The following is a 27,081-nucleotide window of genomic DNA, read 5'->3' on the forward strand; positions in this document are numbered from 1 at the left end:
TCTAATATCGAGCAATTAAACAGACTTTGAAAAAAAAAGTCATAAAAATAAATCGTATCAGAACTGTTTCCACTCTCAGTAGATATTTAAATATTTTGTATACCTTGTGAACCAAAAGAATTTGTCTAATGCATTAGTAGTTGTCTATGGGAGTGGATGGCGGTGTTCTCCCTCACACGGCTGGTGTCGCAAGCCGTGCCAGCGGCCGGTGAATGCAAGCATTGCACAAACTACACTCTACACTGACTATCGATGAAGGTCGACTATAATATTATCAATGAGTTTATTTGACTGTTCCTAGGATATAACTGTCAATGCCAATAAGAAATTAAAAAGTTTGGTTTTGTTTCAACGGACGTTTAATCTTTGTCTAGAGCCTATTAAAAAAAAACAATCCATATTTCCTTTTTTTTCGCCGTGTTCTTTTTTTTATTTGAATGTGCCAATAGTTAAGTTTAATAAAATAATAAGGGACCTTTTACTTTTTAAACCTATTTTTAGATTATAAAATATTTTTTTAAATAGGAATGCAGTTTTATGATAAATATAGAAATGCCAATGCAGAAAATAGCATATCAATCACCCGTGATATCAAAGGGTTAAAGAGCAACTTGACAACATAAAAACACGTTAATGTTATTACTGGTATAGGTACATGTAATCAAAATGTTGAAAAAAAAACAGAATTTACTTTTGCAATTTATTTTAACTAATAACAAATTTACTTTAATAAGTGCTAATACATCAAATTGAATAACAGTTAATTGATGATAACAATTAATTTAGGTACTAGAAACCTAACAGTAATAATCAAAGTATCTAATGTAGGATATCTTATGTAATTATAATAGGGGTGTTGATTGGTATAAAAAGTGTTGAATTATACTTTTAAAGTTTTCAATCCATTAGTAAAAAAATTTGGGCCTGTGACATAGCTGAATGACGTCGGTGCTATATGTTTTAAATTTAATAAACCTTGCCATACCTAAGGCTTTTAAAAAAACCCCGTAACTTAAAGGAATTGCAAATCAAATACAATAGAGTAAGATATTTTTTCATTTTTAAATTATCGTTGGGTATCATAAAAACCTCGAATATAATGTTTATGATAATTGCAAATTAATAGTTACTGGCTATGCGTAGTTTTCCACACTCAGCTTGAATGCGCTTGTCCTCCACTTGTTTTGCAAACAAATTAAAAAAAAAGAACTTGCGTTAATGGCGGATCCAAATCGTCCAATAAAATTTTATGCTCTATCTATTCTACATAAAAAATTAAATGTTTTAAAATTCAGAATACTAATATTCTTAAATCGAAATAGGCAGGAAATCAATCACTAAATGATGAGCTGTTTTTTTTTTGTTTATTGGATATTAATTTTTTACACTTAGCAATAAGGTTTTAGTTTCTGCGCACAACAAGGTTTACAGTAATGAGTTTTATTATATACAACTTAAAAACAATCAGATTTCATTAGATGATATGAAGACATTCATCATTTTTATTAAAATAAGATTTGTAAAAAGAATATATTACGTTATGTCGTCTATGTATGATATAAGATATCGCTAGATACATACGAGGTATAATCAATGTAATTTTTAGTATAATAGCCAATTATTGCTGAACTTCTAGAACAACAGAACATAGCTGTTCACAACCTAGGCTAGGTTGTGAACAGCTGCAACAATATCGCAATAGATAGAAATTATGAAAACTATGATTACAATTGCATTTGATAAGTAAGTGCATACTGTTGAAACAAGCAATGTGAGAAGGAACTGCAATTTTTTATAAACCTGCAATTATTTAGACAAGATGATATCTACAAGCGAATTTCGTCCGAAAATACAATAATTTTAAGAAACAAAAACTAGAACATCTTATTTCGATTTGTGTTTAAATAATTAATAATACACAACACTACTGCGCACTGAAAGATAATAAAAATTGTAATTGGAAACAATATTTACGTGCTTTTAAAAAATCGATACGATATTATCTGACTATAGATTCTATTCTAAAAATTTAAAAAAAGAACACACACTTCAAAATTTAAAAGTCATGCGTTCCAATGAACATAAAATCGTTAAACCGTCTCCCATTCATGGATAACCATACAACCGCTTGGGGCGCTTGGTAACTTAACGATGACGCACGCACTATCGTCCATCGTTGGACGTTCGTGATCAGAATACAAGCATCACTATTTTTTGAGCGATGCATTCAATGTCACCAGTACTTAATACAGTCAACAACAGAAGTCGGATAAAATAAACCAAATTTCAAAACAACTGAAGGTACACAATCAAAATTTGCAAAATTTCATTAATTTGCTCTTTTACTTTTAGGTCAAATAATAGGGTTGACAGCTATTAAAAACATACTTAACACCAATTCCGATAATTTAATGCGAAATACTACAATTTTGTTATTATCATGACTTGTGTTAACCGACTTTTGATGCTGACCGTACTAACTCGTAGCACTACACTCCATTGAACCATTCAAGGACGGATTTGATTGTCAACCACAAACTTTGACCGCAAATGCGGGCTTAGCTGTCGTCCAAGTTGAGTTTTCTGTGTAAACTGCACTAGTCAATAAGGCCTAGATAATGGCTTGTCGGATTACTATAGCCACGAAAAAAAAAACTACAAACGACATTCCTTTTTTAAAAAGTGAAAGGACTTTTACATGTAAATCAACGTGTGTTGGGCAACACTAACCGAGAAGAGCCAGAAAAAATAAATCAACATGTGGGTGAATCGATTAGGGTTACCACTAGGAGAAATGTATCTACAAGCTAAGTTTTCAGTAATATTATTTCAGCAACCTCAGGCTATACGTTACATATCATTACGCATTACACCTCATTCCATAGTTATGAAATACAAGGTCGTGTTACGTCCAATGTTATCGTAAACGATGCAACTTTTTTATTTCGATTGCTACAAACATAATGGCGTAGAGCTGGCGGTAATCGCTATGGATTTCGTTACATGCTTGTTTTATATGGAAGACGTCACGATAAGAGTATTAAGAGTAATTCCTATGTAATGACTAAGCAGAAAACCGCAGCCCCTATAGCCAAGTCAAATATCTGCAATCGTTAAAGTCTATAAATTGCGCTCAAATGTATGAAAATGACATTTCATTTCGATAAGTCACATGATCTTGGCCTGTCATCTCCATAAATTCGAATCTTTCTAATAAACTTAAAAATTGTATGTTTACAAGAAAACCACATTACCTACTGATTATTGTCTAACATTCTATAATATAATCTTAGTGTTACGTCTCGCATCGCCGCACAGCGACGTGACCTAATTCCTCACAATAAAAAAACAAAACAAACAAATACTAAATATCACCTTAGCTAGGTATCTTATAAAGAAACTAGGTTGAGAAATACAAACGATTTCATGGCTGCTGTAACAGAATGGCAAATAATTGTAGCTGGCGAACTCGCTACCGTGACAAAAAACACTGTTCACTAAAACATTCCGTAGTTATCGGAATTAGCCGTTTCAGGGTTCCGAAGGGTAAAGTGGAACCCGTTTTACTTGGTCAGAAGCCTTATCTGTCTGCCTATCACGAGGCAGGCTGCTGCTTATGAGTCGTGATGGTTAGACATTTGAAATGTTCATATACGATATTTACATTCAGATATTATTTTGCTGATATAAGAACAAATAATAACGCACTAAAAAAAAGTTTTAAAGCGGCTCCAACTGAAAAAAAAATCTTTACTATTTTCATAAATAATGGTACGGAGCCCTTCGTGCACGAGTTCGGCTCGCGCTTGGCCGGGTTTTAGTTGACTTAACTATGTTGATGCAATGTTCTAGTGATGACATACGTGCTGTCACAGTAGTTTAAAATATTACGTTTACTTGTAAAGGCTTCATTTAAAACCACTTTAATATTCATGAAGCAGAATTGGGACAAACATGTGTTCGGTCGACAAATGTTTGATCCAACTGTTGGTTATCTCCAAAATACCGCTATGTATAAAACTACAAGTCGAAGGTTTATTGGCAAGTTGTTAACACCTACCTGTTTCGTCACTTAATCTGTCACTATTGTCACATTATTTAATCAATGTTTGATGTAATTTTATTGTCAAACAATTTGGAAAAATATGTCCTTAAAATTGATTAGCAGTACAGGGGCCAGTGTGCAGCCTTGAGGGACACCTCAAATAAAGACATGACCTAGATTAATTGCTTTAGTAATGTCAGGGTTTCTTAGATACATGACCAATCATTCATAGCGTTTAATTTATTACTATATTGCTGATAGCTATTGAAAATGCATAAGTTCTGAAAGCAGACTATTAAAACTATTCATATCTAACACATGGACGTGTGAATATTAATTTATTGCAGTCAAGCTATCAATCAAATGCTTTTGATGATGAAAAGGAACTGTCTTCACTCAGAATGAATGCTGTGATAGTCCATTAAGTCCATTGTTTTATTAAAAATTACTTTTAGATATTTGAATTTCGTGCAGTACGTACGAAATACTTTTTTTTTCACAAAAAAAAATTGACAGAGCAAGATTAAAGTATACACTCGATATTTTGCAGCTCTTTTTAGACGTTCCAAGTCACATCCAACGCACTTTATTGACTTTTTTGTACATAAATAGATTCACATAGTAGGGATGATGACAATTATCTTTTGCAGTGTCCTTCTTGTAGTTTTTTGTATAATAATGGATACGTATTTTTTTATTCGTCCCGCAAACATAAATTGACCAAATTACAGTGAATGAAACGTACGCGTGACGTCACGTTTGAGTATAAATTTTACCATATCGTTACGTCACAAGGCCCCTCTCCTAAACTTTAGCAGGTAATCTTTGTCAATTCTAGTTTTTCTGAAAAAATACGTGTCTCATACTTTTCAATTATTTTTTCTTTTTATACCCAGTCATCGTCCCTATTCAAAAATACAAATATACCAGTTATCAGTTTATTTATACACAACAAAAAGTAATAAATTTGTATTTTGTTTTGAAAAACAAAACCTCCGCAGTAAGTAATAAACATTTTGGAAAATTTCAAAATTCTGTCAAACAAAACGAAGAGTAAAAATCTTGATTCTATTGTTTCTTGACTTCTAACGGCCGCTTTCTATATTCGATCCTGAATCTAAGATTCCGATCAATCCAGATTTTACTCAATCCCTCGATTGAGCTTGAATCTGCATTTCATTAATCGATCTCGTCTCGAAATCCATCGAAAAAAAACGGATAGATCGCCCTGCTAAACGTTTTGTTTTACGCATGTGCAGAAAAAGTACTTCAGCGATTATTAATGAGTAAAATGGTGACTTTTTTCTTAAAGTTTATCTATTTTATGTATAATCACTAGAAAGTGCACAAAATACAAAAATAAATGATTGGGAAGTCGTAGCGGTAAAATTCTGTAATTCTACCTCAAGATTAGAAAAAGCATAAACGACAATAAACGTTTATTGACCAGCAACGGAGCGTCAGTCAATCGAAAAGTTGTCAGTCAGTTTGACATTAACATAATATATTTTAAAATCGCAAGTTTATTTGTTGTTTGTTTTTCCGTTGTCTCAGTTATAGAATAGAATACAGCGGCAATATTCGAACGCGTTCAGAATAAGTTCACGCGCCATCTGTACAAGAAACTGTATGGGGTGTATCCGTTCTACCTACTCATGGATCCCACTCTGTTTGTTCTGAGCATGGTTGGCAATGATCAACTGTATATGAGACGGGAGTTTGCACTGGTCGTCTTCTTGGTGAAGGTGCTTCGTGGAGTGGAGAATCACCCGGAAGTATTGCAGCGCTTGAGCGTGTGTACCGGACCGCTTCGTGTGGCGGCGGCGAAACCCGCACCTACAGCGAGAACAAATTTGCTCGCCAAAGCACCTCTTAAAAGAGCTCTCCACACCACCAACTTCTTCAAAATCAGACTGACGTGTTTATGTGTTTTTAATAATGTAATGTGTTGCAATTTTTGTTTAGTTTAAGTTCTAAGTTGTCGCATTAGGGTAAACCCTGTAATGATACTTCATGGTTTTAAATAAATAAATCAAAACGAGAATATTATAATCGTTATCTATTGATTCCAGTATTACAGATATTGGTAAAAGTGTACTTAGTACACAAAAACTATAATACCGAAAGCAAAAAAGTTTAAGCGTCAGCTTATGCATAGCAATCCAAAAGAATTACTGAGCGCTGGTCTTCAGCTTAAATCCTTGACCCCCGTTTACAAGTAAAGTACAGAAAAAAAAACAGCCACTCGATACATCACAATTACAAATTTTGAGGACAGATTTTGTTCGTCTTCGCTGTCACTACTATCCCAGTCCGATAGCTGAGCTAATACTTCAAGATCGTTACCACTTATTACTTGAAAATATTTCCATTTTCACAGATTTCTCAGTACAATCCGTAAAAATTTGGGGATCGCGATTATAGATCAAAAACGTCAAAAATCGATTTGTCAAAACCAGAGATCGGTTATAGAAAACGCATAACTGTCACTTTCATATAAATACCAATCTAAAATCTCGATCCGCCCTCCCAAAGATAGATTGAAGAAAAAGAGCGAGAAAACGATCCATGGATCGGTTATAGAAACACTAAAAGTTGGAAATGGATTCAAATGTCAATCTCGATCCGTAAATTAGGGATTGAGATCGAATATAGAAAGCGGCCGTAAATCACCTAGAGGTCACCTGTCGTCTCACATAAACGTAATTGCAATAACAAATGTAAAGTGTCTACTACAGCATCTTAAAGTAATACTATTACAGTTGTGGAAAAGAGACAAAGTACCACGTCATGTAGAGCGCTGTCACGCTCACAGAAATTGCCATAACTGCGTAGCTAAGTAATGCATACTAATACATCAATATTGTACATCAATATTGTTTGCTTACATTTACAGTACATTAACCTAATTATTATCAAGTGTTTAAGTCTCTTACGGCTATTTGGAATTGTAATGTTATTCAATTCATGAAATTATGCAAATTTGGAGATCTATTATTATTACTATTGTTTACTTTACGTCTTCGTATTACATTATTATTGCCTAAATAAATTTCTTAATTATGATGAATTACTTGAGCAGTCCTCGTAAGCTTAATCAATAAAATTGAACTATTTTCTAATTACATAGTTTTCTAGACGTAGACTAAGTTAGCTTTGTTATGCATGCGTGTAAGGTGAGAAGTCTTGTACAAAACTTTCTTGGTAGCATTCTGTCAAGTATATACCTAAAAAGATTACATAAAAAATCGAAAGGTATTTTATTAACAGAGAGTTTTAATCAAACACTTTTCTCATTACTTGCCTCGAATGAAGACATCACATCTACAAGTACACTCAAAACCAATCGCGGAAGAGTCAATTCCGGTTAACAGCCATCAACGACACTTGACGATGGAACTTTAACAATAAAACACTTTTTATTGACACAGTCCGTCAAACTGGCATATATCTGTGTTGATAAAGCCATATTTCCAGTTATACAACATTACTGTCCGATGTTTCGGCGCGGGAGTGTTTTTTGCGACTACTTTCTCTTGGGCTTTCTCTGCGTCCAATGGTCCGTCATTTTTGGTTATTATTTGACTAGAATGCTTGGGAACCGGCGTTTAGAGGGCCGGAATCTCATAAGATGTGGTTTAAGAAACAGACGCTGATCTACACCTTATAGTGCGTTGTCTCTGTTTAACGCAATCTTTAAAAAGTGTTGGCAGGCCCTCTGATTGTGATTCTAACGCGTTAGTGTAAGTAACGGTGTAAATCGGAATTTAAGTCATAAAAAACAATCATTTCTGGATTTTGATAAGAGTTAAAATATTAGAAATCGGAAAATGTAGGGTTGTAAAAAGAGATAAAATAATGTCGCAATTAGTTCCTTAATTTACAAATTCTGTTGCAATAAGTAGTAAGTATAAAAATAAAAATAAGATGTAACAAAGCTAAAAGTTTTTACGCACGTTGCCCTGTTTAATTATTTGGCGAATTAAATCGCAAGAACAGAGATATGGTATACCTACACGTCTAATAAAATCGAGGGTCAGAAATTCAAGAGTGTTAAAGTTAAGTTACGTTTCATATTTGGTATTTATTCTGCTTCCACATATTCCAACAATTATTTATTCTGTGTCTCGGTGTAATTTTTATATATATTTGTATGTTTTTACAAATATATAAATATGTTTATCAGTTTTCTAGTATCTACTCATAATATAAGCTTTGCTTAGTTTGATACTAGATGGCCAGGGGTGAAAGTTGTGGAAAATTTGTATTATTATTATCTACAATTAAATCACGCGTTTTACAGGGAAACGATTGACTGTTTTCTCTAATGCCATGTATCTTATTGAGACTTATTAGCTATAATAAGCACCAGTAAAGGTAATACTTAATTATCGAAACGGCTTTTCTCATCATCGGCTATCCTACTTATTACTCACACATCAAATCATTAATCAACTATAAATTAATTGCGGATAATTAGCCAAGATCCTAATGATTTCGTGAATTCAAAAGATATTACAAGAACTTATACATTAGTTGAACTTAACTTAAACTGCATATGAATAGATGAAATATAAATATATTTCAATAATTACCGATTAAATATCGTAGCGGAGACATCTACGCGTGTTAGAATACGTAAATTTGTAATAGTCTTCGAATCCAGCATAGGAATTAAAACAGTAAAACTACGAAACGAAACCAGTCGTTCCGAATTGCGTTTCAACTAAACATGTCATAACATTTCTCAAGCTAAACTCAGTATAAAGTATTTCGATACTAAGTCGATATCGCAACTGTTTGCCAGATCTTCGCAGATCGATGGTTGTTTGGACCGGGCGGCCTTCTCGGGATCGTTTCCCAATGGTCGCACGCGCAGCATGACGTGCCGGGCCGGCGGCTCCTACCACCGTATCTTGAACTACGACTATTAGGATCGTGGAAGCAGGTCATCGCTCTACACGGCGTAGAACGTTGTCTCTCTTCCACAAATGCAAGAGTTTGACTATAGCTGATGATAGTAGGTCTGGCGGAAGGACGCGTTACACCATACTGTCCAGTGACCACAGTCCATAGTACTCCACAGCTCCAAGTAGTATACTAGTCTTAGATTACGATAATAGCACTTACAAAAGACTTGTGTCTAAGATATATGTCTAATTAAACATTTCTTTACGATTGCTGTCTTAATACGCAACGATATTCATGTAATTTAGATGCATTGTTATTACACCAAATCTAATGAGATTAATTACTAGCATTAGCATCGGTTACTGCTTTGACGCTATTTTTTAAATTGAATAAAAGTACCCTTTATAATATTCATTTAGTTCTGTAGGGCTCAAGAGTAACAAATAGTAAGAATCTTCCATAATAAATATATAAAAATACTCATTAACTTTCGCATTAATAAAATAAGTAGAATAGTAAATTCTTTAACCGCACTCTGAATAACGGGCTTATCGATAACAGCAATACATTTTCATTTTTTCAAACAAAAAAACCAATAAAATTGAATAAGCAGCAAAGCGTGCAATTCCTTTCATACATGGGTTTGTAACTACTTAACGACTTATCCAACAATGGACTTACATCTATGGATATGACTAATAACGAATGAGAAAAAGTATGTGAAAAAAGTAACAAAATGTATTACGCAACGGTAGCTGTTTCCAACTCACTTGGCATACATAAATTATTAGAAATTAGGTAATTAGCTCACAACCAGACGAAAATACTTACGTTGTAAGTTTCAAATATGCATAGTAAACATGTTTTATTGTTGAACTTGCAATAATCGTAAGAGATCTCAATCATATGACGTTTTTAACGAAGGTTACATGTACTTCACAAACAAGACCATTGTCGGAACCTTAAATTTGTTTCGGTTATTTATTAACTTGTACTTACAAGTGTGCCGAATAGTATAATCATTTTATTTTTAGAGTTTGCTATTTATTGTTATTATTGATGGCGAAAATAAAACCAATTAAAATGGACTCTACATTTTTATCTTGAATTGTGTTTACAATAAAGAGATAAATTCATTAGAGCTACATAAATACCACGTGCTGTGTCATTAAAGAATAAGCATCTTAATAAAGGGAGATTTGAATTGATTCGTTTCGGTACTATAAAACTCAGTTTTCAGCGGTTGATACAAATCAGATTGATTCATCATCATCATCAGCCAATATTCGTTCACTGCTGGACATAGGCCTCCCTAATTGCACTCCATCGAGATCTATTTGTCAGATTGATAATATTTTTGTAAATATTTATATTATTTTTATAAGGGTTCACGCCCCTTTATCGGGGCAAAAAACTATTTTAGAACTCAATCGGAGTCCTTGATAATGAGCTGACGCGGCTCGCGCCGGCGGGGTCGCGAGTCCATTGCATTCGTTAATAAACTATTTTTAAACAAATAAATCGAAGCAAATGTCAGTTATTATTAGGGACCGTAGCTTTTGACGTTTCCTACCATACAATACATTTAAATACGAAGTATATGTAAACATTCTTAAATAAAAATGTTTAACAATTTTACGATATCTATGCAAAGTTATAGACATCGCAATAAATATGCAAAAAGATAATTTATATGATGTCACTTTTATGGTTGAGTCACCACTTAATGTGTGAAAATTAATAAAGTGTTTCTTATCCATGGATGCTTTGGACACCATATTATTCCAATGTGTCCAAATAAACTCCCTTATAGTGTTAGCCTATGTTGCTACCAGTGAATTGGATAGTTAGTTTAAGCACTGACCTAAATTATTGCTTAAAGGAACTATAAAGGGCACTAACCAATATACATAGAGGTGTACAAACAACCTTTGAATAGGTCACTGTTACAATTTGCAAGGTCCTGTCAGGCCAGGAGGGTTGTTCGAATTACCGCGACCCCGATACTCAAACAGCAAAGGAAGTAACATAGATGTTTTTTAGTCAGGAAAAGCCACCCATATTCCTCCGTTACTTGATTTCCAATCTTAGAAAAAAAAAGGTTCTTGGCTTGAACCTACGACCATACCCTAATTACCAACTTCTATTCCATAACTCCCGCATCTTATTTTTTTTATAATATTGATGTAATGTTATTAGAAAGCCGGTATGTATATTTCACGTGTGGAGCCAGAGGCAACAGCTAGTCTAATTAGTTGCCCTTGGACGACATGACTTAATCAAAGTTTCACAACTGCCTGTTCCTAGATACTTTAGCAATATTAAGAAATATCGAATCTTAATATCATTGTGATCTTTATAATCTCGCCATTATTTATTAATATATACGCTGCTTGACATTTTTATTTAGGCGTAAAATTTTATGTTAGAAATATTTTTGTTTAAGAAATCGCGATTACAAAATTCATTTAAAGTATATTTATTTTATATCTCATTTTTTTTGTAAATATACCTTAATTTTATGCAATAAAAAAAACCGATTAATTTAATTGTGTTACTAGCCGTATCGTACAGAGAGTCCATTTTTTTATTCTTTTTATAGTTATCATTAAAATTCTATTTTTGAACCAGTTCATTCAATGGCTGCGTTACTACTGCAATTAATTTATCGTCAGTCAACAAGATCGTTATTTATTTGCATCAAATATTTTTAATCCAATATTATCCTCATAAATCCATCAAACGAGAATTGCAATTCATTTATATGGAACGGTTATTGCAAATCGCTCTATTCAAAAAACCGTAGCTAATCACTTTATGTCTTATTTCTTTTTGATTTTGAAACTTAGATTTATGAATATTTTTATTGCTTTTGAGTGCCGGATAAAGAATAAATAATCCTATGCAACGAGCGAACTAATTCACGGATAATTATGATTATTTACATTGTTATTGTCCTTGAATGAAGTCGGCCGCAGGAATCATTGTAGAGCAATTACTTCAACCTTATTCAACACGAAACAAGATTCTTAGATTTAACGAAATCATGTCTAACTCGAGAGCATAGAGGCAGGATCGCCTTGAAATACTTTCAAACCACGTGAACTATGCGAAAACGTTTACTTCACCGAATCAACATTTAATTAACCCTAAAATTGTCAACAGGACTTACCTGAAAGTACGATTTGATGGCAGCCGGTGATCAGCTGATCACATTCACTCACACTAATATAACTTGTCCAATAGTTTTTTTTTTATAAGAAGTGGTTGGTTTGTTTTTTTTTTTGGGGTTTATTTGTCCGCGGTGGTTGGTTGGTGTGGAGCGTCGGCCACTACCGGCGCGCGACGCTGCAGATCGACTGACGGCTGAGAGTTACGCTTGTGTGCGCGCGCATGCGCCCCGAACTCTACTCTCAAACCCTTCGCGTGCCGCCTCGAGAACCACGGGGTGACTTCACTGTGACAACAACAATTATGGCATTATGCCGATGTTGCCGGCACTTATATTATAATGTGTTCAAAGTTGGGTTTATTTTTAATACGGCTTTAAGTTGTCTGGTTTTGAGTAAATGCTAATGAAATGTTAATCAGTCGTTATAAAAATGAGTATCTAGTTGCAGTACAATATCGTTATGCGTAAATAAATCAAATGAGGAAAATCATTTTCCTTTCATAATAAGTGGATTATATAGTAGGATATTGTTTTCGTAGAGAAAGTTCTAAATTAATTAAATTATTTCTTGTTTTTCTTAATTTCGAAATATTAATCTAATTTAAATATTTTTTACGATATACAAACGTTCCAAAAGTTAATCCACGTCCATTTTTTCTTAATTAATTAAAGTTCAAATAACAATGATGTGAAAATTCAAGAAAAACCCTTAATTTTGTAAAGTCGGTTAAAAGCACAATGACACGTTCATTGTGTTTGCAATTATAAGTAATTAAATGTATTATTTATTTGAGTGATTATTTTTGAAACTGCCATTGTTGATAAAACGATTAAGATTTTTTTAAATATTAATAAAATGTTGTCGGGAAACATATAGAAGAAGTTAATGTCTCACTGCGATGTCTTGCCTGGCTTTGTTCCCATCCTTCTTTTTATCTCAATGTTTTTTAAATCAGTTCTGTGCAAAGGAATCGACTTCGTCCGCTAACATCTTCTAATTCACAACAATATGTCAGCAGAAACCCGCGTGTGCAAAGCAGTTAAAAAAGTATCTACAAGTTACAAAAAGCCCTTTGTATGTGAATAGAGGCAGTAATGTTTAGGGAACATTTCTACAAGCACTAGCACAGAACACATCTAATACGAAGGAAGACAACCGTAAAACAAACTAACAAAATCCGTGTTGAAGTAACTTAAAGAAAATAAAAGATTAAATGATGATAAATTACAGTGAATGATGTGATAAGATTTATTTATTCTAGCTACTGAATGAACACACTGAAAATGGCTTATCTAATAATCGCGTGATTAAAATAGTAAAACAAACAAATAAGTAGGTATAACAACACTATTTTCAAATGCTGAAATTTATTTTGATAAATTCCAAACACAAATTAAAATCAAGATCAAAGCTATAAATCATATTTACAATTAATTAAATTAACATTTTAAGATAATCCGTATTAACAGTACGGTATGCATCGCATCGTAAAAAATGAGGTTAAAACCTCGTTAAGTGTTAAATAAATAACATCTACATGTTAATTGGTATTGTATCTGTGTGTCAGTATGCTTTCCCTATATGCTAAGGATACGGTAAATTTGAAACGACCGACATTTAAACTAATGAAGATTATATATGAAGTTGTCTATTTTCGAAACCTTGACACTCAAGCACTTCTGCGCGGGGATTAAAAACATGCATATGACCAGAGCCCCCATACCAATATATACAATGGGTGATGAATGAATGGAAAATAAATTAAAATGACATTATTTATTTATTATTTATTTATTTATTTATGTACACACAACAGACACAGAGTAAAACACGTATAAAAAGAAAAACACCGAAGGTACAAAGGTACTGCTTATTTCTCAAGAAATTTCTTCCAGCAGACCTGCGACAGGAGATGACAAAAAGAAACATAAACACAGTGTGTAGACAAATATAGGACAATAAAAATAACAAATACACAACATAAAACAATATTTATAGAATATATACTCGTGCTATAATATTATTCGTGTGCTTGTAAGCATTTTTCCAACACAATAATTAGAAATTGATTGTAATAACCTTGATTTGATGATTGATGTAAATAATGAGAATTCCACCCCGTTCTGAATTTGTCTGATCAATGTCATAGGTATTGTAGAGCGATCGATGGAGTAATTATGAAGATATAGGGTCACACTTCAGATTGCACTGATAGTCGATAGTATACGTTGGTGATTCGATCTATGTGATGCAAATACGCTCTTTCCGAGTCTGGGTGTTTTGAAATTTGTGAAAGCCAAAAACTATAAATAAAAAGAAAGGAAAGATAAAAAATCTTGGCCACCAGGCTTTTGCAGAACAAAATATAGACACAGCACATAGACATACGTCAACACTGACGTAGACCTACATCAAAATAGCAAGTATTATGGTATAATAATTTCATAATACGTATAATTTGACCCTATTGCCTCAGAGATTATAAACACCTGTCAATAAAACTGTTATTATATTTGTAATAACATCGTCATATTCATTTTTAAAACAGCATCTAGAAACATGTTCGACCCTGACGACTTTAATTCAGCGAGTTTGGAAAATTACCAAACCTTTAACCAGTGTTACAAATAGATAAACAACTTCCAAAGTTATTTTTAAACTGGATTTAAAACGAAACGGACTTTTAAGCACGATAATTGGGGTTTCGGGCAATTATGTTAACAGTCAACCCAATGGTCTTACATAGATTTAGACATGTAATAAATCTGCACTTATATTAATATCTTCTAATATATAAAATTCCCGTGTCACGATGTTAGTTACCGTACTCCTCCGAAACGGTTCGACCGCTTTTTATGAAATTTTCTATGCATATTGGGTAGGTCTGAGAATAGAACAACATCTATTTTTCATACCCCTAAGTGATAAGGGTTGCTCACACTAAAAAAAAATATTTTATTTTTTGGACGATTTTTTTTTTATATAATACATAAAACTAAAAAGTAATATTCGGCAAAACAACGTTTGCTGGGTCAGTATTATTATAAAGCTGAAGAGTTTTTTTGTTTGAAAGCACTTATCTCAGGAACTACTGACTCGATTTATAAAATTGTTCCAGTTAGATAGCACATTTACTGAGGCAGAGTATAGAATATATACCATCACTATTAAATAGTTCCTCCATACTGCAGTTACTTTTTGCGCAGAAACACGATATCGATACTTGGTAACTCAGATTCTCTAAAAGTAACTTCTGAGTTCATAAAAGCCTTATAGGCATAGCCCTTTCTGGGTTCCGATGCCAAAGCGGAGCCGTCCGTTTTTTGTAGATACGTCTATCACCATGGCGTATCTCTTGCTCTCTGGATAGGTGACCAAATTTTGACACGAATTTGCCATTAGACCTGTTTTTATACTCAAGCTCTTAAGTTTACGCGAATATTAGACATTGAAATGAAACTACTTTTACGGATTTTATCGCGGTTTAATTTTAGATTTTAGTTCCCGACGTTTCGAAACCTTTGCAGGTATCATGGTCACGGGCAGACTGAGATGGCGTTCGTCTTGACAGGAGATGTTGCTCGTTCTACCTTCATATTTTAATTAATTATTTGTGGTCCGACCTACGCAGTATGAGCTCACTGTGTCTTGATGTCTTGCAGCGCTGCTCTTGGGTTTGGCCTTGAGTTTATTTATTATTGGATCCCAAGTAGGTGATATCTTCATTATATTAGATTTGACCAACCACAGATCCTCGCTAAAGAATCCAAATTCCTACCTAGGATGTTTCGCGAGGCTATTGAGATTAAAAAACACCCTAATTTCAATAGAGAAGATGGCTGGAAGATATCACCTACTTGGGATCCAATAATAAATAAACTCAAGGCCAAACCCAAGAGCAGCGCTGCAAGACATCAAGACACAGTGAGCTCATACTGCGTAGGTCGGACCACAAATAATTAATTAAAATATGAAGGTAGAACGAGTAACATCTCCTGTCAAGACGAACGCCATCTCAGTCTGCCCGTGACCATGATACCTGCAAAGGTTTCGAAACGTCGGGAACTAAAATCTAAAATTAAACCGCGATAAAATCCGTAAAAGTAGTTTCATTTCAAGCTCTTAAGTTAAAAGCGTGATTAGTGACTGTTTTATAAATGACATCTCAAACCTGGGTAATGATTATAGAAAGCCGTAAAATGTTAAGCACTAGTAAGCAGATGCAAAACGTTTACCAGAACTACTGGTTATTTACAGCAAAATATAGGGTAAAGTAGGGGCGTAAGATTCCTATAAAAAACCAGTTGATGCTAGTCGGACTTTTGATACTGAGGGTTCCATAAATATAGTCTAAAAAAACAAATCTGTCGATGATGAACATAAATTTGTGGCTAACTTCAAAACCGAAATAGCCGTTGTTTCAACTCGATCTCTATTTCGAGTATAATTTTATAGCAGCAACATATGTAAATACATAAAATATTCTTTGATTAGCTTGCACATTCATGAGAAAAAGCCTGGTGAGGGATGGACAGCGGAGTTTCAACTTCAACCTTTTGGGTACGGAATCCCAACAAAGCGCAATTGTGGAAGCGAGAAAGCACAGTACACGATATATATAGAGTGGTGTCTCGTATCTGCAACCGGAACAGTCTTACTTAGAGAGGTGGATTTAGGCCCCCAGAACATTTTTACTAAGATGAGTAGCCTGATTCAGAATTACATGTTGGTCGATCACCACCGATCAAGTCATCATTGGCCTAGCCTTTTCCCAACTATGTTGGGGTCGGCTACCAGTCTAACCGGTTTCAGCTAAGTACCAGTGTTTTACAAGGAGCGACTGCCTATCTGACCTCCTCAACCCAGTTACCTAGGCAACACGATACCCATTGGTTAAACTGGTTGTCAGAGTTTTCAAGCTTCTGACTACCTGTATCGACTGTCAAAGATGTAGGTATAACAGCCGGGACCCATAATTTAACGTGCCTTCCGAAACACGGAAGAACTCGTTATGACAAAGATGGTCACCCATCTACGGACCAACCGCGTTAAGCATAGCTTAACCTGTGATCGTTTCATATATGCGGTTATAGCTTAGCCACGAGCTCCTCACCGATCAAGTAATTTGTGTAATTCTTGAACATTCAAAGTTATGGTGGTTAATGTCTAGTATCTACGGAGCTCTAGATGCCACCCGGGACTTAGTAAACAGGCTATTATCCTACTGCCACCGTTCTTAGCATACGATAAGTAGGTACCTATATTATATTCTACTGATTTTGACTGCACGAATAGCCGACTGGGTGATGACATGACGCCAAACCCACATGTCGCGGCTTTGATCCCCGCGTAGGACTAGCACTTGTCAATTTGTGTGATCTACGAATCCTTGACTTGATTTTTTCATGTGATTTAAGTTTTGTGATAACTCTGAGACACTAGGATTAATTTAGTTAGTATGGGAGTCGTATTCAAAAAACAAATGACTTATAATACCCCTTCACTGACCTCGTGTTTGTTGGTAATGCACTCGGCAATAGGTTTCAAATAGTGACTCTAAATTGAGACAATACCGCAATTTGCAAAACTGTATGCATTTTTTTGGCAATAAAATCAAGCCAATAACTGCAAGGACCAAAAACACCTTTCCCTTTAGGTCTGACAGAATATTTTTATAAGCCCTTTCAAAAATACAAACATACGTCATACACGGTTTCACCTTGAAAACTCCAAGTATTTTTTGGAACGCAATCATTCGGACCAGAAAATTCCGTGTTGCTAAGCCGATCTTGTTTTTCAAGTTTTTTAATTGTATTGGGCTTCCGTAACTTTGTATGGTGATATTGTATTAGATAAAAATAAAAGAGTTTTCGATGAAACTACTACTTTCTTAACCACTCCTCCATTTAGGACTTTAATCCTTGTGTTACGTGGTGTTTCACAAACATTAAATTCAAATGCACAAAGAAACCCAGAGTCAACACAAGCATTCGTGGATCCCACAAATGCTTGTTTTACGCGGGGATCGAAACCGCGATACGTCGCGCTCTGTGGGTTCGGCTTCAGTAAGCACGTAGCTAACCTTTTTCCGTGGTTCGGAAGAGACATATATAAGAGCCGTGGTCTTGATCTTTCACCAGTCGTATCATATTGCCATCCTATAATGCTTTGGGACTCAGGAAACCAACAGTGTACCTGTGTTTGTATACATTATTGTGCATTATAATAAATCCTGAGCAATCGGCTAAAGTCTAGTAACATAGCTAATGTTACCAGATCAGAAGTTGGTTGGGACATTGTCGTCCTAACGCAAATCTAATCAGGAGCCTTTGTTCTGCATACACCATTTATTTTTACAGCCGCAGATCTTGATACCGCATTAAGTTTCCCATATCTTCTTAATTTATCAAAATAATTGTCTTCATACTTAAATATTACAGTTTGTTATTTTCCTTAAGTTTTTCCCCTAAAAATAAGTTAAAATGTATTTTACCTAAAGTTAAACATTAATATTTGTCTTGTTATGTACTTACTTAGGTACCACCGGAAGTATTGTAGGTATTTACCCGAGTAAGACTTAAAACATTGACCTTGTTTTTACCTATATTTGTCAAATAATTTAAATGTAATGTTTGCACAGAACGTCAGCTTAGGCCTTGTATTGGGAATTACCAAAAAATAATCTCTTGCGGTTTTCATTTTTCGTTACCAAGGAATTTTTGATTTGATGAAAATTTTGTTCTGGAAATTAGAAAATATCGATAGTTTCTATTGTCGACTTTATCTTACCATCGACTTTTACCTATGGTAAAATAATCTTTGAAAGTGCTGCTATAAAAGTTTCATAAAAATATTAAAAACAACTTTAATAAATCAATACACTAAAAATAGCACAGATTCTAGAAAAATGTTCAAATAATTTGTTTACAAAAAATATTGTAATAAATTGTTGCTTTAGCTAAAATAACACCTTTTTTAATCTCTTTGATTGATAAGCGGATCTTCTCATGGTATAAAAACAAAACCATAAATGTTGTTTATGAAGCTGCTACTCAAAAAATAACAAACAAGAAAACTTATTGCGATGTTTTGATGACAGTATTAAGGTAGATAGATATATATCAGGCTTCCTCTCGTACTCATTTTTTAAAAACAATCTCATCATGATGACTTCACTAGAAGGTTGTATTTCACTGGGCTAATAGACAGCTCCAATTCCGCTATTTATAATGGAAGATGATTGTATGGAAACCGGATTAAATTGGCAATATTCGTATTCTCCTAAGCATTTTGCCAACATTTGGAACACTCTTATTTTTTCGTTTTTTAGGTGTTTGAAGTGTATCTATCTACAACATGTTCATGAGAAAATTGGAAAATGTATTATTAAAAGAAAAGGCGTTGAAGGTTTCGCCAATCAGGGTGTTCTTTCATTTTGAGTAAATGTAGGAAACCTAGATTATACATAGACAACACAAATAAAAAATTTGATAACTATTATTAATTGATATAAAAGAAAATGATATTAGAATTTTTTCATGGCGATATTAAAAAAGAAAACGATGTCAGATAGACTTGTACTTGTACATATGAATAAATTATTATGATTATGATCAAAGTACAGTAGGTCACTGTCACATGAAATATAAATATTATTCAGTAAAGAACAATGTTCAATAATCCTAAAGGACATACAATGATCATAAGATTAATAATATTTCAGAAATCAAACGACGTTTACATTCGATGTTATAAATATCGCCATGTTTATAACATTACAATGGACAGTTTTGTTAACAAATCGCTCGATGAAGTAAAAGGTATAAACTTTCACGGCACGGTCATAATTATTTGTACCAGCAGTTCTGCTAATGTTGGAAAATGAGAAAACCTAACCATCAATGCTTGTCCAATTTTCATAAATTTACTTTAAATAAAATAATAATAATAATGTGTAAAATTTAATAAATACTATCGTGATATTCGCATAAAGTTTTAAAACTCTAAGTAATCGAAAGGATATTACTAAAGACTTGATCTCTGAATGCATCTTCCGTCTCCTGAAACTGAGCACTGTAATTAGATAACTCTTCTAACATTACTTACATTTTCCTCACAACCTAACTGACCCTAGGGTTAAGTTTATTTTACTATACTGTGTTACACTGTAATAACGAGCCTGGTTTTAACCCAGAGAAATCCTCATAGAATTTCCACCCTAGGCAAGGCGGTCTTTTGTACATTTTACCATACTGAGATCACCTATTTTACCTAACTTATAAGCACCTAAATTAATCAGTACATAGCATTTTAAGTTTTTAGCTACTAGCGCCACCTGTGCTTAGTATCACAAAGTGTGCGTCTGAGTAGAACACAAACTCAAGTGTTGTTGCAAACAAGTTTTATACTTGACATGTACAAGGCAGTTGGTTTAAAGCTATTGTTTTGCGATAGAGGGCGTTGACTGATACTAAAGAACGACCTGGATTTGTCTGTTTTCTTTAGGCATTAGTTACATTATTAGTGTTAACTTTTGCAATACAATTGGAAAGTGATAAAATATAATAAATAATAATTACCAAATAAGTTATAAATAATCAGCATTAAGGACATTGACTAATGTATATTGCATGTATAGGGACGCTATTTCGAATGGGTCTATTAATTAATAATATATAATTACACCATTCTTAGGTGTGGTAAGGGTCAGCCCTAATAATACCTAAGTAACCTTGAATGTTGATCTAAACTGCCCTACTTTCAAAACTGCATTCTTTGACAGCATTACTTTTAGACCTAGGACACGCTTATTATGAGCTGTGGGTTCTTTACTAATTCGTCGTACGTTCTTACATTATGCATTTATTTTATTTACTCATAAACTGCTCGTCAATACCAGCTATTTAGTCACACTATGAACTCTTAATGAGCTAAGCTTGCCTCTGTACATTTTATTTCAAATTTATAAATTTATGTGTGTTCAATAACTTATAAAAAAACCTTTTTTGGTCTGCAAAGAACCTTGGCTGCATCTAACATTAAATAGAATTCCATCCGAACGGATGTCGGCGAGGTTGTAGATGCAAAATCAAAACCCACCTTTTGCAGATTCGATAAAACTATTTATTCAGGTATCCAAGGTGTCAGCTACCTCCATACCAAATTTTAACGAAATCAGTCCAGCCGTTTGGGCGTGAAGGGCTAATGAATACAAATATATCCACATAATTTCGCAATCATAATAGTAGCGGAATCCTAAGAAATACATAGCCTTCAATGTATAAATGATAATAGGAAGCTGAGGCTAATTAATTAAAAACACGCTTGGTTAAATATTTTGCGTTTATACTATATATTATAGGTATATGTCTTCTACATATTTACTTGCAAAACATTTTCAAATTACCATAACAGTGTGTCCAGTCAATCACGCTACGGTATGACCCTAAGTTATTTACTCGAAACAGTAATTATTCAGTGTCACAAGCATGGCGAACTGACGACCTTATTGAAAATGTTCATTAGTTTTTGAAAAGACAGTTGTAATGTTGTAATTATTTCAAGAAGTGTTCGTGCTTTGAATAAATTTCTATTCAATACACATTTCAATTTTGCAAAGGCTTACCAAGTAAAGTCTTTTTAGGGAGTTATTATAACGTGCGTGGTGAGGAAACTTAATAAATTAGATTACTTATGTAGTTAATTAATATGACATAAGTCTTTAATAATGTAATTGTCTTTAATTTGTAGATGATATCTAATGAGTTTGATTTACCCATATAAAAATATCCCAATTGGTGTCTCTTACTCTTTAAAAGTGAAAGAATTTGTGAAAGTAAGAGATCCTTTTGTCATCGTGAAGTACCTACCACAGTTTAGTACTCGCAAACCAATCATCAACATTCATAAGTGACTCAAACAAGCCTTCATGCTTACTAAAATTTGGAAACCAGTGTAAGATGCGTCATAAGTCCAAAACCCGAATGACCACAGGATTTTTTCATCCGAGTTCAGAGGATCAGCTTATTAAAAAAACGGAATTGGTTAGTCTGTTGATCGTGGTAAGCGAGCTCCGCGCATGTGTCGCGTTTGAATCCAGGACTACAAATGTCCCCCGAGACATTCCCCGCATGCCCTTTAGACTAGGAACCCCATGACGGATGGTCTGAGAAGAAGTTAGGAGCAAAAAGAAAATAAGACTGAGAATAAGTTTTGCTTCTTCATCTAAAATGTCGTCGTAGCACTTAAGATTTGGTGGTTACCCCTAAGGTGTAAAGTGACAATTCAATGGCATATCACAGCAGACATCAAGACAATTCACGAAGGCATTATACAAACGCGTGCGGCCTCAGATAATGAGCATTCTACAACTACAGAATACAAATGACTTTATTTATCCATTGTAGAGTCGGGGACATAAGATATTAGTATTTCAATCTCATATCACACAATCTACATACCCGGGGCTCACAGGCGCCTTTTAATATTATTGGAGTTGTGGGACAAGGACAGATCTACATTTGGTAGAGCGGCATCTCTTTTCCACAATTGCGATTATATTTTGTTTAATTTGTTGGTAGTTCCTTTAGATTTAAATTACCGATTGTTTGTTGATTCTAGTAGATACAAATATCGAAAGTGTAAGCTGATTGAATTCGGTTGACCTAAAGAAGTCTTGCAGATTTCACAGCCATTAACTTATTTGGATCGGATTGACAGGTGTCGTTGTTGACAAGGGCGGACGTTTCTGTGAATGTTTTTTCGTATTTATTATAATTTTATTGGAAACAGGTGAATTGTTTAGTGGCGATTGCTGCCTCGAGCAGTTATTGCCGAGATTTACCTTTGGCGCAGAACTGACCGCCTGGTTAGTTCTGCGTCCGCTAACAAATTTTGAGAATGTCACTCAACGAAACCGAACAATATGCCTCCAGCAGCAATTTCTTAGAAGAGGAGGAAGAAGAGAGAATTATTGCAATGGAAGAGACAGAAAGCATGAAAGGAAGGAAAAGGATTCGGGAAGAATGTTCGTCGGAAGACAGTTGGAAGACAATTAGACGCAGTAAGGTTGGTCGAAAAGCGGTGCAGACTGACAATAAGAAAGTAAGCGTTTCCAGTAAAACTCCCTTGCCAAAACAATTTGGCTTAGCACGATGGTTCTTGGAGAATAAGGTAGCCCATGTTGAGCAGGTGAAGTATACCAACAGCTACAAAATGTTGGTTACGTTCCAAGACGAACCTAGTGCAGATTTTTTTATCAATTGTGCAGCTTTATTGAAGAAGGATTGGTTTTGCCAGAAGACTTCGGAAGTGGGGCTGTCTTTTGGCATAATAAAAGGCATTGAACTGGATATAACGGAGGAAGAATTAAAGAAAAATTTGTCATGTGATGGAAATTTTGAAATTATTTTTGTTAAAAGGCTTAACAGACGAAAAAATGTGAATGACAAGACAGAGGCGCAGTGGGTTCCAAGTGAGTCAATTCGGATAACTTTTAAAGGAAATCAAATTCCAGAGTATATATCGATTTATGACCTAAAAGTAAGAGTTGACCGTTTTAAGGTTCCTGTGACCCAATGCTCAAGATGTTGGAAGTTTGGACATTTAATGAGAATGTGTCAGGCTAAGAGTATTGTTTGCCCAAAGTGTTCTGGCAATCATGAAAATTGTTCTGCTGAGTCGTACAAATGTGTGAATTGCAGTGGAAATCATATGGCACTCGACAGATTATGCCCTGCTTACAGCAGAGAAAATAGGATCAGGGAGATAATGTCACAAGAGAATTGCACCTTCAGCAAGGCAATTGCTATTTTAGCCCAGGCCGAGCCGCAACAAAGGGACATAATAAAACTCGAAGATTCAGAGGATTTGAATGGTGGGTTTGTGGAAACACAATATTGTGAGCCTACGTCGGTTATACCGGTAGATAAAGACCAAAGTAGCTCTCTGACAAAATCCAAAAAGTCTTATAGTGAAGTAGCTCGATCTGGACCTTCATCGAATAAGGAGCCGAAGCGGAAAAAGCCTGTTCAGAAAGGCTCTAAGCGGGGACTTCCAGAAGAGCCAAAAATAAATTGGGATAATTTTTTGACATCGCAGTCAGAGTGCTCGGTTGCTCCTCCTCCTCCGAAGGCGCCTCCTAAGAGGCAAAAGAAAGACTCTTCGGGTTTATTGCAATTAATTATTAAGTTAAAGGATATTTTCTTAGGCAAAGAATCTTTATCTGTTAAAATCAATGCATTGTTTCTAGTATGTTTAGAATGGTTTCCGAAGCTAATAAGTTTTTTCTCCGAGTTTTCGTTTAACGACCTTTTTGTAAATAATGGATAGAGTTCTTAATAATTTATCCTTAATTCAATGGAACTGTCAAAGTTTGAGGCCTAAAGTAACCTCTTTAGATGCACTCCTTGCTCTCGAAAAAGTTCACATAGCCGTCCTTTCAGAAACGTGGCTGGAGCCCGATTCTGCTTTTAGAATTCGTGGTTACCAGATATTTCGCAATGATAGAATTGACGGATATGGTGGTGTAGCCATATTAGTACATAATTCTGTTCAGGCTATTTTTTGTTCTACTCGAAGTTGCAATCCTGGAATCGAGCTTTTGCACATAAAGATTTTAAATTGTCGTCATATAGAAAACATTTTTTCCGTTTATTGTCCTTCTAGTGTTCAAACAAATCAGAGTGACTGGGATTTTATTTTTTCTTTAGTTCAATCAAAGTCCATTATATTAGGAGATTTTAATGGCCATCACATTAGCTGGTCGTACAAAACCGACATAAGGGGAAGGCAAATTTATGATTCCATGTTAGAACACAGTTTTATATATCTTAATGATGGCAGACCTACTAGGGTTAAGATGGTTGATGGGTGCTTACAGCAGTCTTCCCCAGACATTTCCTTTGTTTCCTCTGATTTAGCCTTGTTATTTACGTGGAATACGACGAATGAGTCCTTAGGTAGTGACCATTTAATAGTTAAATTATCGTGCAAGTTTTCTTCAGATAAAGAGTTTTCTAAGAAAAGAAAGCAAATTGGCCTTCTTATACAAATTTCATCAGTAATTATTTATCTGATCACTGTATTCCTGATAGCCCCCAGGGAAGGTACGACGTCTTTCTGGACTCCATACAAAAAGCTGCAGATAGTCACATTCCATTTGTAAAAACTCCGAAGGGTATCTGTGTTAATTTTTCTCCTAAACCCTACTGGTCAGCAGATTTATCTAAGGCTGTGGCTGAGCGGAGATTAGCTTTGGCAAATTTGCGGCGGTGCCCTTCAGCTTCAAATTTAATGATTCTTAAAGAAAAAATTCGTGTTGCTCAAAAACTCATTCGGGCTGCAAAATGTAAGTCCTGGCAAGAATTCTGCTTATCTATAGATGAGACGACTACCTCTTCAGAAATGTGGCGGAAGATGCGGTGGTTGAAAGGTCAGCGGAATCGGAATTTTACTGCGGATAGAGATATGGTTGAGACCCTCCTTCAATCTCTTACTCCTGATTCTGTTAGTTTACCTCGCCCCATGTTTTTATCTAGTAATAGGCAGTTGGAGGCTGACATTACTATGCAGGAGTTTGAAAATTCTTTGAAAAAAAAGGATACTGCTCCTGGATGTGATGAAATATCCTTTTCTATGGTTTTTCATCTTCCCCCAAATGCCAAACGACTTTTACTCTCTATTTATAATCAATGTTTTTCTTTAGGTTTTGTTCCAGCACAATGGCGTGATATTAAGGTTATCCCTATCCCAAAGCTTGGAGGTAGTGGACGTTCGTCGCTACGTCCAATATCTCTTATTTCTTGCATTTGTAAAATATTTCATACAATCTTGAACAAAAGGCTTGAATGGTATTTTGAGAAAAACCGTATGTTTTCAGATGATGTTGTGGGTTTTCGTAAAGGGCAGTCCTGCCTTGATAATTTGGTTAGGCTTGTGTCTCACATACAGCTCGGGTTTTCTAAAAATATGAGTACAGTTGCTAGTTTTATTGACATTGATGGTGCTTATAACAACGTCGATGTATCTTGTTTACTTCGTATTTTGGATGAAATGGGAGCTGGTTCAAAATTTTGCACCTATTTGTGGTCGTTTCTTGGGCAACGAAATTTAAAAGTCTCTAGCTATGCGGGTGAATTATGTCGGTCTACTGATCGTGGCTTAGCTCAAGGCGATCCCTTATCTCCGCTTTTATTTAATATACTTACGATTAAAATATGCAAAACTTCTCATAATGTTAATATTTCCCAATATGCAGATGACTTTGTATTGTATTCGTCTAAAGGAAATATTCATTCAGCTGCAAATGAATTGCAGTCAGCATTAGTCGTATTTAATAATCTCGTTAATGATTTGGGCCTTTCTATTTCACCTACAAAAACTAAAGTTTGTGTTTTTAAAAAAGGTCGATTTACGGAAAATATTAGTCTTTCAATAAACAATCAAAGAATTGGCCTTGTTGATCATGTCAAGTATTTAGGCATGTGGTTAGATAGGTCTTTAAAATGGGGTAAACATATTAATGAAACAGTGCAAAAGATTCTTCAGTATGTTAATATCTTCAAAGTGTTAGCTGGTCCAGGGTGGGGGCTCCATCAAAAGCATTTAAGGCGATTATATATTTCTATTATCCGTAGCAGAATTGATTACGGTAGTTTTTTGTATGATAATTCTAGTAATAGTAATTTGAGTAAGTTGGACAGGATACAAAATCAGTTGTTACGCGTTGTTGGTGGCTTTATACGAAGTACCCCCATACATGTTATGGAAAGTGAATTGTGTATCCCTCCTTTATTTATTCGCCGTAGGTACCTAGCATCAAAGTTTGTTCTAAAGACTAAATCAGTGACTAATAACAAAACTGTTTGTATTATAAATGACCTTACTGCACACTGTCAGTCTAGTTACTGGGCGAACAAAAAAACACTTTTACTTACATCCTCCTTTGTATCA

General features: G+C 34.6%; 1 protein-coding gene across 1 annotated transcript in view; it reads right to left on the reverse strand.

Annotated features, from left to right (window-relative positions):
- LOC113507744 (estradiol 17-beta-dehydrogenase 11-like) overlaps positions 1-12,607 on the reverse strand; it is a 54,660-nt gene extending 42,053 nt beyond the window's left edge. Inside the window, exon 1 of the mRNA XM_026890691.1 lies at positions 12,129-12,607. The gene's annotated coding sequence lies outside the window, so the exon portion shown is untranslated. The remainder of the gene's footprint in view (positions 1-12,128) is intronic.
- Between the last annotated feature and the right edge of the window lie 14,474 nt (positions 12,608-27,081).

This window comes from Trichoplusia ni, unplaced genomic scaffold (genome assembly GCF_003590095.1).
Source record: "Trichoplusia ni isolate ovarian cell line Hi5 unplaced genomic scaffold, tn1 tig00003116, whole genome shotgun sequence".
Taxonomy (NCBI): domain Eukaryota; kingdom Metazoa; phylum Arthropoda; class Insecta; order Lepidoptera; family Noctuidae; genus Trichoplusia; species Trichoplusia ni.